Here is an 18,135-nt window from a genome sequence, read left to right as displayed (position 1 = left end):
TGGAGCACAGACACCTTCCCAGCCCTCGGAGCTTCCAGAATCTCCCCAAAGCACTCAGGTTGAAAACATATTCTCGGCGGGAACTTCGCACTCCACCACTGTCCCTGCCCTCCCTTCTTCTTGCACTAGGGGATCTCGAGGAAGGGGATGTCTTCAGCCCCCCAAGCTTCCCCCCTGCGTGCCCATCCCTCGGACCAGAGAAGAAAACAGGCGAAGCAGGGCTTACCTCGCCAAACAAAACAAGGAGGCGCCCGTATTCGGAACCTCTCATTTCCCACTTTCTGTTCCTTTTTCTACCTTTTCTTTCATTCCGGCAGAGCCTGGGAAAGTTGCTGTTTAGCTTTGGTCTGCGCCTAACGCAGGACATTTTAGCCCAAATCTGAACAGAGCTCGTCTAAAAATGTTGTGACTGGCGTCATTTTGACAAGGTCATCTGTCATGTGCTGTGCAGATTGATACCACCTAAGCTAAAGGCAAACACCACGGGGGGGGGGGGGGGCGGGGGGGGGCACCCACGATCTTACGGTCTGTGAAGCTAACCATACCATCCGAGCTGTCTTTGATCAGGGCCTCTGTGGCCGAGAGAGCGAAGTTTCAAACCTTTCCTGCAGTAATCTGCTCTCAGAACTTCAGAAATATGCTTGTTCGGGCTTCCGTAGAGGGCAGAAAGTCTCTCCCATACTTTCTCTGTCCAGTGCTGAGAAACAAGCGGAAGAGCCAGGCCCTAACAGCAAAAGATGAATGCTGCTGCCTCTGGGGTTTTCATCTGAATTCTCACGTTGTCATTGTAATGTCATCCATTCTTCTCCAGCGTTTGCCTCTGTCGCTGTGGCCTTTCCAGTCTCACTCTAAACCTGCTGGCACTCTTGCCTTTCTCCCCATCTTCCCACCCCACCCCCAAATCTTGCCTTTTTCTCTACCAAGTTCAGGGTTTGAAAAGTGTCTGTGACCCCCCCCCCCCCCATCTAGTTTGTATTTCTTGAGATGTGGGAGCTGTCTCTCGTTGGAGCCAGGAACTTGAAAGGATGCTTCATTTCCCCCACCTCGCCCATCACCCCCTTCCTGGGACAGTTCCTGCCCCTAATCTTAGAGTGACGCTTTGGGAGGGGTGGAGCATCTGGGAGGAGAAAGCAGACCTTCTTGGTACTCTAAAAAGGTAAGTGGAGTGAATCAATGTCCCCTGGCTTAGAAATCTGGTCTGACGTCCTCGAGAAACTAAGAGTAGCTTGAATTCAGGACTCTGGGAGAGGTTGAGGCCAGATTTCTGAATTCTGGGTCTAGAACCTAAGGTGGAAGTAAGCAGGGAAAGTTTTGAGTTGAAGACAACTGACCAAAGTTTGCCTTCCTCAATCCCTCCATACCCCTATCTGTAAGGCAATGAAACAAGGCCATTCTGATCCATTTCACACAATTCCAGAGGCAGACAGACTGACAACAGCTTGAATGATTGAGGGACAAGAGAATAATAATAAGTGGAAGAAAAGGAGAAAAATTGAGGGCAAACCAAAGAGAAGAGAAGAAGGGGAGAAAGAGGCAAAAAAGGGATGGAAAAGAAACCAGGAAACCAGAGAGCAAATCCTTAGCACAAGGGGAAAATATTTAGGGAAGCGTAGTCTCTGAGAGGCTGCTTGCCTGGGGAAGCAGGGAGGCAGCCACTTCAATGTCAATGAGTTTCTGGTGTCATTGGACCTTTACAAGCCTTGGCTACTAGTCTCAGGGTCCTGAACTATGAGAAAATGGATTGAGGACTACGAGGGAATGGTGAAGAGTGATCAGCTAGAGATGGGGTTTGATTTTCTGGGGATATCAGTGAATCAGTATCACACTGCACCAGTCTCGCCCAATGCTTCCCTTCAGTATAGACCTAGAGATTTTGAGGCCTTCTGCACCCTGGTTTGGACTCCTGCCCCACTTGCTAACCTATGTCTAGAGATGCACATGAAGGTCATTATTATCGTTTTCTCTATCTTCTGTTCAAATATTCATATAATATAGGGAATATAATAGACATGTTAGCTCTCTTTCTTTTCACTTTCATCTTTTCCCTCTCCCTCTCTCCGTCTCTCTTTCGGTCTTTCTCATTGTCCAGCCCCCCCCCCTTCCACCCTCTCCTTTCCCTTCTTTCTACTCACCCCACCCCCTCATTAGATAGTGAAAGACCATGGAAACAAATCACTTCACCAGCTCAGAAAGCGATCAAACCTTTATAAAAGTCCATGGCTCCCAAATCAATAAGCGAATATTTGCTAGGAATTTGTTCCAGAGGAATAAATAAGGAGTGTGAGTGTATTAAATGGAAGGGAGGACCTAGTGGTGTTTTTCTTCATTGATTAATGACCTCTAAAATAAAACATGCGGGAAGAAGAGCCAGGATCGATAAATTAACTACCCAAATTCATCATTTTCCCAGGGAAAAAATTAAAATAATCCCCAGGAAGCCAATTCTCCTGTTGTCTGGGTATTGTGGAAAAGAGCTGGAATTGAAGAGTGAAGGGGCTATCTGAGGCAGCTGAAAGGCAGTGGAATGATTCTGCTGGGGGAAGCCTCTATCTGATTTCGTTTGACACACAATTAAAAAGTTTGCCTTTCATATTAATTAATTTCTCCTGATGAGGGAAGACAAATGGTCGGTTTCTCTTGACAGGAGTCCAATAAAAAATTCAGCAGCTTTTCTTTCTGCCCTAAGCCTCTCTTGATTCTAGTTTTAAGGTCATGGGTGACTGAGTTAATAATTCATTAATATAGACATTCTGAAAGCATTCAAAGACTCTTCCTGCAAATTCTTTTTTCAGGGAAGAAGAGGAGAAAGAGAGGTAGATATAATTCAGGGATGAAGAAGGAAAGAAGAGGAGAGGAAGGGGAAGGAGAAAGGAAGGAAAGAGAAAGAGAGAAAAAGAGGGAGCCTCCTTTTCCACAAGCCTATGTCAAAAACGTGGTTGAAGATGAAGCATACAAACTAGATAAGGGAATCAATTCTCCCTCAAATATCCTGTCTTTTCCATTCTTCCTTTCCAAAGAAAGCCTTTGAAGACCAAAGACCTACAATGAGCAGGGAATGGATGGCCTAAGTTCAGTGGGATGCCCTTCATCTGGTTTCCCAAAGAATATTCTTTGCAACTTCCAGGGGACTCAGAAACCTGGAATTAGAAGAAAATTTCTCTTTCCAGATGAGGAAATTGGACTAGCTATGGTAACTTCAGGTTCCCCTAAGAGTTACCTTAGAAACCAAACAAGGGGAAACTAGAATATACTGTTTCCTTTGCAAGACTGAAGGTTTCCCAGGCTGGTAGACTGTTGACCATTAGAAGAATTTGACATTTGAAGAAATGTAAATAACTGCAGTTTGTGGGATTTGCAGAGATTCTTATATTCTTCTTCTGCTGCTGCCTTTTTCTTTTGTGACTGACTTAGTTAGGAATTCTATAACCAGGAAAGGGAGAAACCCAATGAAGCAAATTATTGCATTAAGAAATATCTATTCCTTAAATACTTTTTGGGAAGGGATTTAGGGATCACCTACCATCAGAGCCACCCCAAAACCACACTAACTATAACTCCCTAGATATATAACCATATATATATAATATATATAACCAATCTTCCTTAAGGTGAATCACTTAACTACTTGAATTTCTCTCTTGGACAAAATCAAGGATAGTGACTTCTGCTCTGATTCTCCGACTCTCACAAATCATTCATCTCTCAGAATGTATACTGAAAGCCAAAGACCTAAGTGAACCATATAAAGTTTTATAAGAAAGAGTCGATGCATATGCAAATATATGTAAATATTTTCTTTTTAATCACCATATAACTTAGCCATGACTTCCTTAATGTTCTCCACTTTTATTCCTAAAGGAGAGGAAGGGAATGTGAATGAAATTCCTTTGAATGAGATTTCAGAAGTTTGGAATATAAGGAAGCTGGTATAGAAAAATTAGCACATCAAATAAGGAAACGATTTTGTGGTGATGATACTGGAATCATATCACAGTATTCCAAAGCCTCATGTATTGTCAATCCAATGTTCACTGGACCATAGACATATTTTTCTTTTCTTATAGTAAAATTAACAACCAAAGTGCTATTCTGCCCATAGGCATCCAACACTAGAAGACACTAACGTCAAAAATAAAGTTTTCCTTTATTTTGTTGAACTAAGTGAGCTCCATCTCTGGAGATTAGAAACAATATCAGTCTATTTGTTTACAACTTTTTCTCAGTCTTTGGTAAGATTGTTAGCAATGAGGTTTGGCTGCCATGGACAGCACCTGTTCCCGTGAATTGTGCTTGAACTCACTAACTCATTTCACCCTGGCCACTCAACAGCTGTCACTCAAACAATGACTTCAAGGCATTATAGACCCGATTCAGATATGAACTCGTGACCTAGAGGTGAAAGGCTCTGCTGTCTATTACCAATCCCTGGAGTTGGTTAATTCTCCCGAGAAATCCTTTAACTATACACTTTGGCTTTGCAAAGTAGGTCTATGATAATTCTGTTTAAGGTCTCAAGAGTTGGGTGGGGTGGTTAAATGGCTCTTTTTTATATAAAGGAGTGATGTATAGCCAATTACTCATATTCAAATAGCTGCTTAAAAAAGGTTTGACAGGTAAAGGAAAAGCAATAACTGGTCAAGAGAAGTACCTATTATTAGAGCGTCATACTAATCTCTACCCTTACTCTCTTCACTTTGCTTCAAGAATTCTATCATGATTTATGAAAGTTACTGGTGTATTCAATGGATGGTTAAATCAGTATAGAGAGAGAAGAGTGAGACCCCCTCAAAGCGGGGAGACAGCTGATGTTTAGGGTTGGCTCAGAGAGAGGAGAGGGGGTTTGAAGATTTTCCCCCTTTTGCCTTCCTTCCTTAGCTAAGCTGCTCTCCCAGATTCACTCTTATCCCTCTTGTCCCCCTCCACTGCTTGAGACCAAAGGGTCTCCCCTTGATCTGTTCACTCACACTTGTTCACAGCTTGGGGAACAGATAACTATTTTAATGTCAACTTAACTCAATCAGGATAATACACAGGAAAACCTGGCAGGGAAAGAATGGGAAAGGAAAGTGGGGAAAAGGGGTCCCTGTCTCTATCTAAACCCTTTCCCCTCCCTCCTCGAGTTTGGGGGGAACTCAGGCCTTGGCAGCCTGAGCCCCCTGAGAGAAAGTCAGGGTGACTCACCCTGGGTTTGGCCCCTTGGCCACAGTTCAGACTTGGGGCAACAGGAACTGAAGTAAAGTCAGACAGAGATTTAAAATGTCTTTCTCAGGTTTCTTCCTCAATAGTCTTTTCAATTGGGAAATGTTGGGGGGAAAGATTTCCAGTCACGAGCAGGAAAAGTGGGTAATCCTCAGGAGAAAGTATTTTTCTACCTTCTCTCTTTGGCTTCTCAAGACTGAGATACCAACTCCTCTACCAGCCAGAGTCTTCTTCTCTTCAAGATTCCAATCCATTGGGGTCCCTCCCTTGTCAAGGTGATAAGTTTCACACACTCTTCAGTCTGACACTTTCTTTAGTGCCAGTCTCAGTCACACTAGTCTGACACTAAAACCCACAAATCAAAAGCAATCAATCAACTTATTAATTAACCAACAATTATTTGCTGAACACTTCTTATATGTAAGGCACCATACTAGGTTATTATGAGAGTACCAAAGATTTGTGAATTGCCTTTCAAGAAGTTCAACATATACTTGAGGAGAAAAGGCATAGGCATACAATTCTATTCAGAGTGTAAAATGAGTAAAGCAGAAAATGTTGAGTTCAAAAATCATTCGCGTCTCAGATTGGGAGGGAATTTATTGTCTGTATAACTTTTGCCAAGTCATTTAACCTCTCTGGGTATCAGATTTCTCAACTATAATTAAAGGTATTAGACTAGATGACTCCCTAAAGTTCCTTTCACCTGAAATTCTGATACCATGATCCTATTATCCCAGAATTTGGATAAACAAAAATTAGAGAGCAAAGATGATAGGGTTATTGGATAAAGTTCCAAAATGAATATATACTCTCATCCCAATAAGAATTGTAATGGATGTGTGGACTATGAGGTAGAGAATCCTACCTCACCTCACATCTGAATGAATCTGGCAGCAGGATCCAGTGAAAATAATGCTATATCTGGGTCCAGAGGAACTGAATTTGAACCTGGCTCTGTGACTTTGCCATTTAGGTCATCTTGGACCACATCCCTTCTTCTAGACCCAGTTATTCTATATCTAAAATGAAGTGATTCATAGCTGCACTCATTGTGGTGGCAAAAAACTGGAAAATGAAATCTTGTCCCTTGATTGGGAAGTAGTTGAACAAATTGTGGTATATGATGGTCATAGAATACTATTATGCAGGGGGCAGCTGAGTAGCTCAGTTGAGAGCCAGGTCTAGAGATGGGAGGTCCTAGGTTCAAATCTGGCCTCAGACACTTCCCAGCTGTGTGACCCTGGGCAAGTCACTTGACCCCCAATTCCTAGCCCTTACCACTCTTCTGCCTTGGAACCAATACACAGTATTGACTCCAAGACGGAAGGTAAGGGTTAAAAAAAAAGAATACTATTATGCTGTAAAGAATGATGATCTGGAGGATTTCTACATGAACTAAGAGACCCTCAGTGAACTGACGCAAAGTGAAATGAGCAGAACCAGGAGAATATTGTACACAGAAAATAAAACATAATGTAACAATACAACGTAATGGATTTTGCTACTAGTAGCAATGCAACAAATCACTCCTGAAGAATCTATGTGAAAGAACGCTAACCACATTGAGAGAAAACTATGGGAGTAGAAATGCAAAAGCAAAACATATGAGAGCACTTATCACATGTGTAAATGGGTCTGTGATTTGGGGCTGAGGCTTTTAAAAAAATGCTCTATAGCAAAAATGAATAATATGGAAATAGGTATCAAGGGATAATATTTGTACAACCCAGTAGAATTGCTTGTCAGATCTGGGGATGAGTGAAGGGGGGAGGGAAAGAAAATGAATCATGTAAACATGGAAAATATTTTAAAATAAAAACATTAATTAATTGAATATTTAAAAAACATAAAATGAAGTGATTTACAATTTCACCTCTAAGATCCCTTGTCCAGTTATTTTTCCATCGTGTCCAACATTTGGAATTTTCCTGGCAAAGATATGAACTGGTTTGTCATCTCCTTTTCCATCTCATTTTAAAAATGAGGAAACAGGCAAATAGGGCTAGTGACTTGCCCAAGGTCATATAGCTGGGAAGTGTTTGCGGCTAATTTTGAACTCAAGATGAGTATTCCTGACTCCAGGTCCAAGATTCATTCACTGTGCCAAACTAGCTGCCTAAGATACCTCCTAGTTATAAATCTATTTTTTTGTTTTTTAGAACAAAAATGACAGAATTTATTTATCACTCTTTAAGAAACCATTTAGGATAATGAAGTATATTCAAAACGTAATGTTTTAAAATTAAGAATGCTCTCTTATGACATCTTAAAATTTTACATTTGTAGCAAAAGTCATCCTTAACTGGTGGAAAGTAAAAGGATTTAGGAAGATATAATGGAACAAGGCTTTCTCTACAATCATTTGATACAATCAAACAGAGCAGATATGAATTCTTCTTAGGTTTACAAATGATTTTTCTTTTTAACCCTCATTTTCTGTCTTAATAACAACTCTGAAACAGAAGGGTCAAGGGCTAGGAGATCTTTTCCTTTAAGGAACTTACCTTGCAGTAAGGGAAACCGAAGCTTCTTGGTGGTTAAGGAGTGGTACGTTGGTCCACAAAGTTATCAGGATGATGGATGGAAGTAAATTAATTCAAACCCTCTAGGAAGACTGGCAGAGTCGATGTGAACAAAAATTTCATGGTTCAATTCTGGAGAGAAGTTTGGGGGGAGAAAATTGTATCAGTGTTGAGGTATGTAATAGTTAGAGGAATTGTAGAGGATTGAAGAGGTACAAGGGATAAGGAAGATTTTGTAACTGGGAATGGGGGAGTTGCAGGGACAGAGGGAATATGGATGCTGTGAGGTAAAAGGAGAGAGACGCCCCCTGCCGAGAGGCTTTCTGAAAAATGGGGTTCCTGAGAAATGGGCCACCTATGACAGCAATTTCCCCCCATCTAACCAACTTCTGTTCTTATATGAGATAAACTGATTTTGTTTGTACAGAAACTTTTTATTTTCATGTCATCAAAGTTATCTACTTTTTCTTTTGTAATTGCTTCTATTTCTTCTTTAAGATTATATCTCCTATCCATAGCCATGAGATGTATTTTATCTATTTCTTTTAATTTTTAAAATAATCTGATCTTTAATATTAAGAGTCATATATTTATTTAGAATGTGTTGTATGGTATGGCATAAGGTGTCGGTCTAAGTCAAATTTCTGCTAGGCTATTTTCCAGTTTCACTAGCAAATTTTTTTAATCCTATAGGAAGTTTTCCCCTAAGTAATACATTTTCCACTTTATTAAATACTGGGTTATTGAATCCTATTGTTCCTGAACTGCCTGTTGCCCATGCCTAGTCTTTTTTTAAATCAGTCTCAATGGCAGGCAGCTTTGATGACTGCAGCTTTATAATATAGTCTAAGGTATGGAAATATTATTCCCTCTTTGTTCCTACCTCATCATTTGTCTTAATAATAGAGCTTTTGTTTTGAAATAAATTTTGTTATTATTTTATTGTTTTGAAATTATCCCCTTGATCATTTGCTAGATTTAATATTAAGAGAATTAATTAATTTTGGTAATGTCATTTTAATTCTATTGGTACAGTCTCACCATGAGCACTGAATATTCCTCCATCTATTTAAATGGTACTTTGTTTCTTTTAGGGGTTTTTAATTAGCAACTTATTACTTTTTTACATTTTGCTATAACTTTTAATCATCATTTTCTGACATTTTGTGATCCATGTTCTCTCTTTATCCCTTTCTTCCCCACCCTGAGATGGCAGGTAATATGATATAGGTTATACATCCTCTATCATGTGATAGACATTTAAACATGAAAGAAAACATATCACATTTATAAAAAAAATCCACGAGGGAAATACAGTAGAAAATGTTATGCTTGAATCTACATTCAGAATCCCTTCGTTTCTTTTATGGTAGTGGTTTGCTTTTTTCATCATGAGTCTCTTGGAGTTGTCTTGGATTCTTGTACTCTTGATAAGTTCTTTATTTATTCAAAGAATACGTTGTAATTGAATCTATGTAAGTCTTTTGTATCTTTTGGGGAGTTGCTCTCCAAACATTTTATGGAGTTTGCAGTTACTTCAAATGGTATTTCCCTTTCTGTTATTATTTCTTGTGATTTTCTTTAATTATCAGATGGAAACAGTGCTGATTTTGGAGGATTTATTTTGTGACCTGCAACTTTGCTGAATATGTTGTCTCAATTAGTATCTTTGCTCATTCCCTTGGATTTCCCAAGAGAAGCATCATATTATCAGCAAGTAAGGATAGTTGTTTCTCATTATTAGTTTAGTTTTTTCTTGTCTATCACTATTGCTGGCACTTCCAAAACTATATCAAGTAAGACTGGAGAGAGTGGACATTCCTGCTTCTCTCCTATATTTATTATTAAAGGTTCTAGTGTATCCCCATTGTATAGGACTCAAGAAAGGGGTTTTCCTTGTCAATTTTTTAGAATAATTTCACCTGTAGATCTATCATTAGCAGTTTCCTTATGTATCCCTTTTTGTTTTTTTTTTAATGTTTGCTTTTACTTTGTCAAATAACATGATGGTGTCTCCTATTTTGGGGGATTCCCATGATGCATGCTAAGAAATTTTCTCCATTCCCTCATTTTTAATTGGTTTGTCTTTTTTTTTTAAACCCTTGCTAATCTTAAGGCAGAAGAATGATAAGGGATAGGCAATTAGGATTAAGTAACTGGTCCAGGGTCACACAAGTAGGAAGTGTCTACAGTCAGATTTGGGCCCAGGCCTGGCTTTCTATACAACTGTACTGCCTAGCTGCCCGTTTCTATTTTTTCCTCAATGCATTTCTTAGATATAGGATTTATCTTCTTAGCCAATCTGTTACTCTTTTTCATTTTATTGGATTATTTAATCCTTCAATACTTAAGATTTAGGTTTATACTTCCCTTTGTCTCTTTTTTTAAGTTATAATTATTCTGCAAACACAGTATGTTCCTTTAATTGCTTTACCTTAAATCTTTTTTTTTAAAAGGTAAGTCTCTTACTGGCTTCCTTTCCCACATCCTTCAATCTCTATTCTCATTTGTTACCCCTTTATTTTTGGTATTTTGCTTATTCATTCTTTTTTACCTCCGGCTTTTATATAGTTACATAATTCTTCCACCCTTTTTTCTTCCCAATTAGTTAGATAGATTTCCTCTTCTTCTCCTTCCCTTCAACTAGTGTTGTATATGCTTTAAAAATTTTTTGCTTCCCTTTCCAAAAAGAACTTCTCTTTCTCTCTTCATCATCCATCCTTTCTTTCTGCCTGCTTCAGATCCTCTGATTTATGTCCCTGATAATTTTCTAATCTCTCTTCTATATACTTTATGAAACCTAAGCTTCCAAGATATCCATTGTAGACTATCTCTTCTAGGCACTTTCTGCCACTGCCTACTAGGGCTTTCCCACTGGATTCCTATTTTCCATTTTTCTTCATTCTCAGTGATTAGAGGTTATGAGAAATGCCTGGTACATCCTTTAATGTCAAATATATGGAACAAGATGGATAAATACATTCATTTTCAGTCTCCATAAACAAAAAAGTACAATTTCCCACTCATACAAGAGTGGGGAAAGTAACAAATTCCCACAAAACAATCCAAAATAAAGAAGGCTTCAGTGCAGTCAACCTTTAGTTGAGGCTGGAAAAGTCCTCGTCCTTGAGTTTTCTTGGATCTGTTTTTCAGCAACTGACCGTTGTGGATGGGCTGGGTCTCCCATAATTCCATTGCAGGATCTTGGCCTTGCCACTTCCAATCTACTCCTCCAGTCATTATCCCATAAAACTCCACTCATTAGAACTGTGAGTGCATGGGAAATAGAGATTGCCCTTTACCTTTTCTTGTCTCCCTAGTACTTCGCACAGTTCCTGGCACATGGTAGGTGCTTAGGAAGCGCAAGAGTCCTGCCAAATAGATTGTGATTTACATGACAAGAGAAAATATTTAAATTGATTCCATCAAACATTCATGGGAGCCTTGGAATGTACAGGCTCGGCTTCTGTATAAATGTATCCATGTGGGGAATGTATTCATCAGGAGGAAGCAAAACGGTGGGCAATGGTCTAAGTTCATGACATTCTGGGTCCTTTAGTGGACTGTCCTCCTTCTTTCTGAGCCCCCACTTCTAGTTAGTCACCCATGTTCCTTCCTAGACTGTGACTTCCAAGAGCTTGGGAGCTTGTGTTGCTGCCGTCCTCTTGCGGTTGGCACACTCCTTTGAACAGAGTAGGAATTCAGGGTTCAACAACACTGTCAAATTTGCTCAGCTCGTCCTTTGAGGGATCACTGGTGATTCTTCCTCCCCAGCTCAATGCTACAGTTTTGCCATGGGGCCACTGCAATAGGACTAGTGGCTTTCCTTTCTACGCTCGCCTTCCCCCTCACATTCTAATGATTAGACTTCCCATTGCTGCTAGTTTGTCCCTGTTCCTAAATCTTCAACAGCTTCCCCTTGTGTACTGAATGAAGCCCAGATCCCATAGCTTCATGTAAAGTCTTCGGAAAGCTGGCCAAAGAACTAGCTTTTGCTTTCCGTGACTGCTATATGCACAATCTAGTCCCACTGGATTAACGTGCTTTGGGATCCACACCCTTTTCCCCTTTCTTCAAGGGCCAGTTCAAGTGCTGCCAATTCCAGGAAGCCTGACCTGGTCAGCCCTCTCTCACCTCTACACTACTGTAGTCTGTCTCTACAGCATCCCACTTCTACTGCTGCTACTTTGGGAAACAGCTTCTCTTCCCTAGTGTAGCAGAAACCCTTGAGAAAAGGGATGGTGTGGATGTCCGTCCTCCATGTTGCCCAGGATGGTGCCCTTGTCCATCACTGTTGGTAAGCCCTTATTTGTTGGATGAACGCTAAGTGGATGGACCATGTCTACCTGATGTCCTTCATTGCACAGTTGTACCTCAAAGCCATGAGTGGCAATATCAGCCCCAGGAAAACTCATGCAGGGTTTGGGGAGTGCCTAGAAACACCAGGAGGCGGCTGCTGGGGAAGCAGCTCTGAGAAGAACGTATCGGAAAGGGAAGGAAGATGGATTTCAGAGGTACTCCCTTCGGAATGACGCTGGGGAATAGAGAAAGAGGCTTCCTACGTCGTTAACCAATTCCTAGTCATAGTGTGCGATGTTCATTCATTCTTTCTAACTGGGCACTCATTCTGGTGTTTCCATGCTTCAGAAGAAATCCTAGTGCAACCAGAGTCCTCGACACTGGAGTTCCGAACTGAAACCTCCGTCTCCTCTTCCTGTTTACATCTAGGCCTTACCTCCATGAGCTACTTGGGCCAAAACGAGGCCAACAGCGTGTGTGCTTCCGACAGATCACGGAGTATTGGCCGGCAGAGCACATTGAGAAAAACGTCTTTTCCTGAAGCCCCCCAACTTGAGAGCTCAAAGGGAATTCTCCAAGTTGGCTGGCAGGAACTAACTACTACCTCCGTACAACGGTGCCTTTCTTGGGCACTTCGGAGTTGCTTTACAGACTCATATCCTTTTTGTACTCTCTTTTTACTTGTGTCTCGATAACCCTTTGCAACCGGTCAAAGTGCTTTTGCATATACTACATTTGGTTTAATCTTCACACACATACCCAAATCACTGCCAGGTAAATTGATAAAGTGTCATCATGAGCCTCCTTTTATCAACGGACAAACTGAAATAGAAAGAAATTATCGAACCTGCCAGTGTGCCAGAAGCAGAACTTGAATTGGGGTCTCCTTAGTCGATGGCCAGCGATCTTTGCCCTACTGTCTCGCGAGCTCGTGGATAACATAACCCATGGTTTATTTATCAAAGCCCAACGCTTTTAAGTGCTTCGTAAATGCAGTTGTTTAACAAATACTTTGAAGAAGTAAATGTATAGATTTCTCATCGCAGAGATCCCAAAGGACGCTGGAAGTACCGAGGGCAGATATTTGGGAAAGTGCTCCTGGAACAAACACAAATGACCAGTTGGTCATCAGGCAAGCTGAGCCAGGGCTCTGCTCTCCTACTTTCGAGTGTAAGACCGTGGGCAAGTCACTCAACTTCTCAGTCTCCGTTTTCTCTTTTATATGATGAGACCTTCACGAAGGTGCTCTCTACTGTCTCCCCAATTCTGGCACCTTTGATCTAAAAAGTGGGTAATTGTCTGCTTAGATCTGAATGCCAGTAATCAGCGTCTTCCTTAAAGAGAACACTTGCCAGATACTGTATACCTTTTCCCATGAATCTTTAGGAGATCCAGATTGGGCTGCAGCATATTTCCGCCTCCCTGTTCTCGCGCATGTCAACGAAGGACGAGCCTCTTTATATCGTGCCGCTCTGCTCAAGAGTGGACTTTTAAACACTCTCACCAGCCTTGCGAGCTCCACAGTGCAGCCTTGTGTTGGAAACCACAAGCCCCTTGAGGACCATCCACTAAGCTCAGCTCTGCTCTGCGATCGCACAAAAGTGCTCCCTGCTCCAAGGAAGTATGTTTATTTATAGTTCAAAAACACTGAAAATGTGCAAACACATCCAGGAATGTCTTCTTTACGGGCCCTATTTGCCTGCCGACTTATTTTCAACAGTTTCCTCTTTCAAGCACCTAGGTGTACGAGCCCTGGGGTGGGGGCAGGGGAGGTGGGTGCAAGGAGGACGTGGCAGCAATTAGAATCAGCTTTCTAGGTCTCTCCTTTAATGGATGCAATGCAAAGCCCTGCAAAGGACGAGAAGTCATCTGCCCCAGGCCTTGAATAAGCCAACCTAATCCTAAACTTACAAGACTTTCCCAAAAAAGTCCGAGGAATCCAGAATTCCACCCTTTGCAAGGATGTTTCAGTGCACTTTTCTCTTATTAGATAGAACGTACATAACAGTTAAAAGGATTGTCCTGGAGTGAAGAAGGCATGTGTTCAAATCCTGCCTCTGGCATGTACTGCTTACGTGATCAGGGTGACTTTATTTTTCAGTGTCTTAGAAAACCCTCTAGACAATGTCATAAATGGATTGTAAGGGGTTGCAGTTAGGTACCTCAGTGGAGAGAGAGCTGGTCCTGGTGATGGGAGGTCCTAGGTTCAAATCTGTTCTCAGACATTCCCTAGCTATGGGACCCTGGGCAAGTCACTTAATCCCACTTGTCTAATCCTTACTGCTCTATCTTGGAACCAATACATAGTTTTCCTTTTAAACCCTTACTTTCAACTTTGAATCAATGTTGTGTATTGGTTCCAAAGCAGAAGAGCAATAAGGGCTAGGCAATGGGAGTTAAGTGACTTGCCCAGGGTCACACCACTAGGAAGTGTCTGAGGTCAGATTTGAACCCAGGACCTCCCATCTCTAGGCCTGGCTCTCGGGCCACTGAACAACCTAGATGCCCCCCATTACAGAATATTTATTCTAAGTGTTTTTAAAGAGAAAGAAATAGTAGATCTGCATCAATGGAAGGAGCTACCCAAATCAATGAAATCTTGGTTCACGTTAGGTTTCATTTTTTGGTTGCCCTCTTTGGAAAATACCTACAACATCTTTTCCTTTACCTTTCTTATAAAGCTCAAATCAGGTGCAAAGGACTCCGTGAACACCTCTTTCATTACTCCAGGTTTTTATAGTCTCACTTGCTTGTCATTAACGTTAATATTCATTTGGCAGTTCACTTTGAAGGGAAGGAAGCAAATGGTGACGAGGAAGTGAAGAATGCCATGATAGCAACACCAAAGAAAAAGCAAGAGAAAACATCAATGAAATTCATGAAAAAGACCAGAAATAAGTTCAGAATAAAACACTGACTAGCAGGACAATTTTGAAACAATTGTATTGAATTTTGTTATATACTTTTAAAAAAACCATGCCTGGGTGAACTCACAAATTAATTTTATCAAACATCTAAAAATAATTGGCTCTGATATTACATAAACTTTCCAAAAACAGACACAGAAAGCATCACAAATGATTCCTTTTTGAGATAAATATGGTCATGATACCTAAACCAAAGAGCGACAAAGCAGTGAAAGAAAATGACAAGTTAGCTTTGTGGAACTATTTCTCATTGCCATCACTTTCGTCTCTTTTTTATTCTTTGATCTGAAAAATGGCTCTCTAGGGAGGGGAGCAGTAAATAATATATTTGGAAGTAACAGTGACATAAGAAAAATTCTACTAAAATTGTAAAAGAAAGCAAATCACAGCTCCATATCACTAACGAATACTGATTCAAATGTTGAATAAAATATTAATGGACTACAATAATATGTTTAAAACGTTCTCTGTGATCATATTGGATTTATACTAGGAATGTGGGGATTGTTCAGTATTAAGGAAAACCATAAAAGTAGCAGATCGTTTTAATAATGAAAAAGTTCACATGGTTTTTTCAATATACAGAAAGCTTCCCACAAAACTCAGTATATATACTTTTACTTAAAAAAACTCTAAAAGCATAAAAACAAATGGATCTTTCCCTAATGAAATAAGTGTTGCCTATCTACAAGAAAATACTAGCTTCATTTTTAGTGAAAAATCATTAGAATTCTATCCAATCTAATCATATATTAAACAGGGACATCCATTGTCACTTTTAAAATGAACATCATTCTAGATATGCTAGCCATACAAGACCAAAAAGGAGAAATGTATGCAATATACAAGGACAAAGAGGATGAAATATTATCTCTACTTGAAGATAATTTGATGCTTTACTTAGAGAATCCCAAGGATTCAATGAAACAAATGTAATAAGGTAGAAAGTTATAAAGCAAACCCAACATCAACCATTTTGTAAATTAACAAAAAAATAAATGAGAAGATATAGAAAAAGAAATTCCACTCAAAATGCCTACAAGATCTTGGAGCTAACCTCTGAATATACTTCTAAGATTTAAGATAATAATAATACTAGAACTCGAAAGCATTCTTTATAGGACTAGGAGAAGATGATAATGGTGGGGTTTGGGGGACTGTAATAGAATAAAAATGATGATTTTAATAATAATAATAATAAATAAAAAATGATAACCTAAGTTAACTTACAGATGCATTGCCATAATCAACCTACAATGGAGTTATTTTATGGAATTAGACAAAATTCACTAGAAAGAACAAAAGTTCAAATTTTCTCAAGGGAAATAATGACAAAAGAATGAATGTGGCTACCAGAATTCAAACTATATTATAAACTATTATACATATTACACATAGTATATAATAAACCATTAGTCATCAAAAATCATTTGGTAAATAAAAAAAAATAAAGGCTGTTCAATAGGATAGACTATATTTATCAAGAAGAAGCAAAAGAAATCAACTCTAACTGTCAAGAGTTCAGTGGATCTAGAACACTGTGGTAAGGGCTCAGTATTTGACAGCACCTGCAGTAGAAGCTAGAAAGCATGTTTTGACTCTATGGCAGCACACATCACAATAAGGCACAAAAGGAAATGTGACTTAAACGTAACGTCACCCAATCAAAGGATTATAGGAAACTGTAAGGAGATCCATTGCGCAATAGCGAGAAGGAGAATTCTGAAACAAACGATGGAGCTAACCCTAAAAGCAGAAAGAGAAAATGTTAGTTACAGGATGAAAGCGATATATTTAGAAGAAGAATAAAAGCTGGGAAAGGGGTAAAATGTTCCCAGCAAATGTCCCTGAGAATGATATTCTGCTTCACCTCTTACAGATTGGCATTCCAATGAATCTGCTGTTCATTCCTTCATAAAGCATTGGGCAAGCCTTTGTTGCATACAGAGGTGCAGCATAGTGGAGAGAGTGTAGCACTTAAGAGTCAGGAAAACATGGCTGCAAGTGCCACTTCTGATACTTCCTAGACAAGCCAACCGGCCCAAGTTAATTAACCTCTCCGTACCTCATTCAACTCTGTTTGCTACCATCATAAACAGGTTGTGATGTGTGTATTTGGGCTTGTAGATGCATTTCCCTCATAAAAGAACAACATTTCTTTGACTCTAGATGAGTGTACAAAGAGGAAGTATGTTGCCCATGTGTGTGACCATATGGTTTGTCTAAATGAAAATGATGGAAAAGTTTCGCTAAATATCTAGGAAGTCTTACCCGTTCTTGTCCAAGGGATATTTTCATTCTTTCCTGGTGGGGAACAGAAAGGGCCAGGAGGTTATCTACTTTGCTTTCCCAAGAGAGGGGGTTACCTATTTATTCTCCTAAATATTGGGAGTCAAAGGGAAATTATTTTTCTTAGGGTCAAGCTTTCCTTGTCCCTATATCTTAAGTGGGAAGATGGACATTGGGGAAGGGAGACTCAAATTTATATTATTAATCTTGGTTCTTTCCCATCAAATGCCAGTTACGCAAAAAATACCCAAGGCAAAATTCCCTGAAGTTCCTGGAGGGGAAGCTAGGAAGGAGAAGCATGTTCAAGCACTCCATGTTTCTGTGTTCTTAAGCCCTAGATTTACCCTCAAAGTGATTCAGGAAACATTTGGGTCCTCTCTTGAATCAGATGCAAAAAGTTTTCTTCTCTTCCAAGCTTGGATCCTAGCTTCACCCCTCATGGATTGTAAAGTTCCTTTTTCCTTCAATAAGAGTCTTATTTAAATGTTCCAGTTTGAACTCAGACTTATATACAAATCACAGTTAAAAAAGGAGATAAAAATTTAGACAAGGTCCACTTGCTGCCTTCCTGGAGCTTACCATCTAAAAGGAAAATAAGACATAAATGGAAATAATTGTAACCTATGATATTCCCTGATAAATACCTTAGAAAGTTGAGAAACGAGATGTAATGTGAAACTTAAAAGAGATGGTTGTTATTTGATGGGAAGGAGTGTGTGCCTCAATATGCCTTTCATTTCTAACATTTATGTTAGACTTTAAAGAATGAGTATTAATTCAACAAGCAAAGATGGCGGATGTTATCCCAATCTTAAGAAACAATATAAACAAAGGCAAGGAAGGAGGGCCGTTCCAAGAATATTTGGGATTTTAAAAGAGTGTTTAATTTGCAAACA

This window comes from Monodelphis domestica, chromosome 7 (genome assembly GCF_027887165.1).
Source record: "Monodelphis domestica isolate mMonDom1 chromosome 7, mMonDom1.pri, whole genome shotgun sequence".
Taxonomy (NCBI): Eukaryota; Metazoa; Chordata; class Mammalia; order Didelphimorphia; family Didelphidae; genus Monodelphis; species Monodelphis domestica.
The sequence above is the reverse complement of the archived record's forward strand: the minus strand, read 5'-3'. Positions refer to the sequence as shown.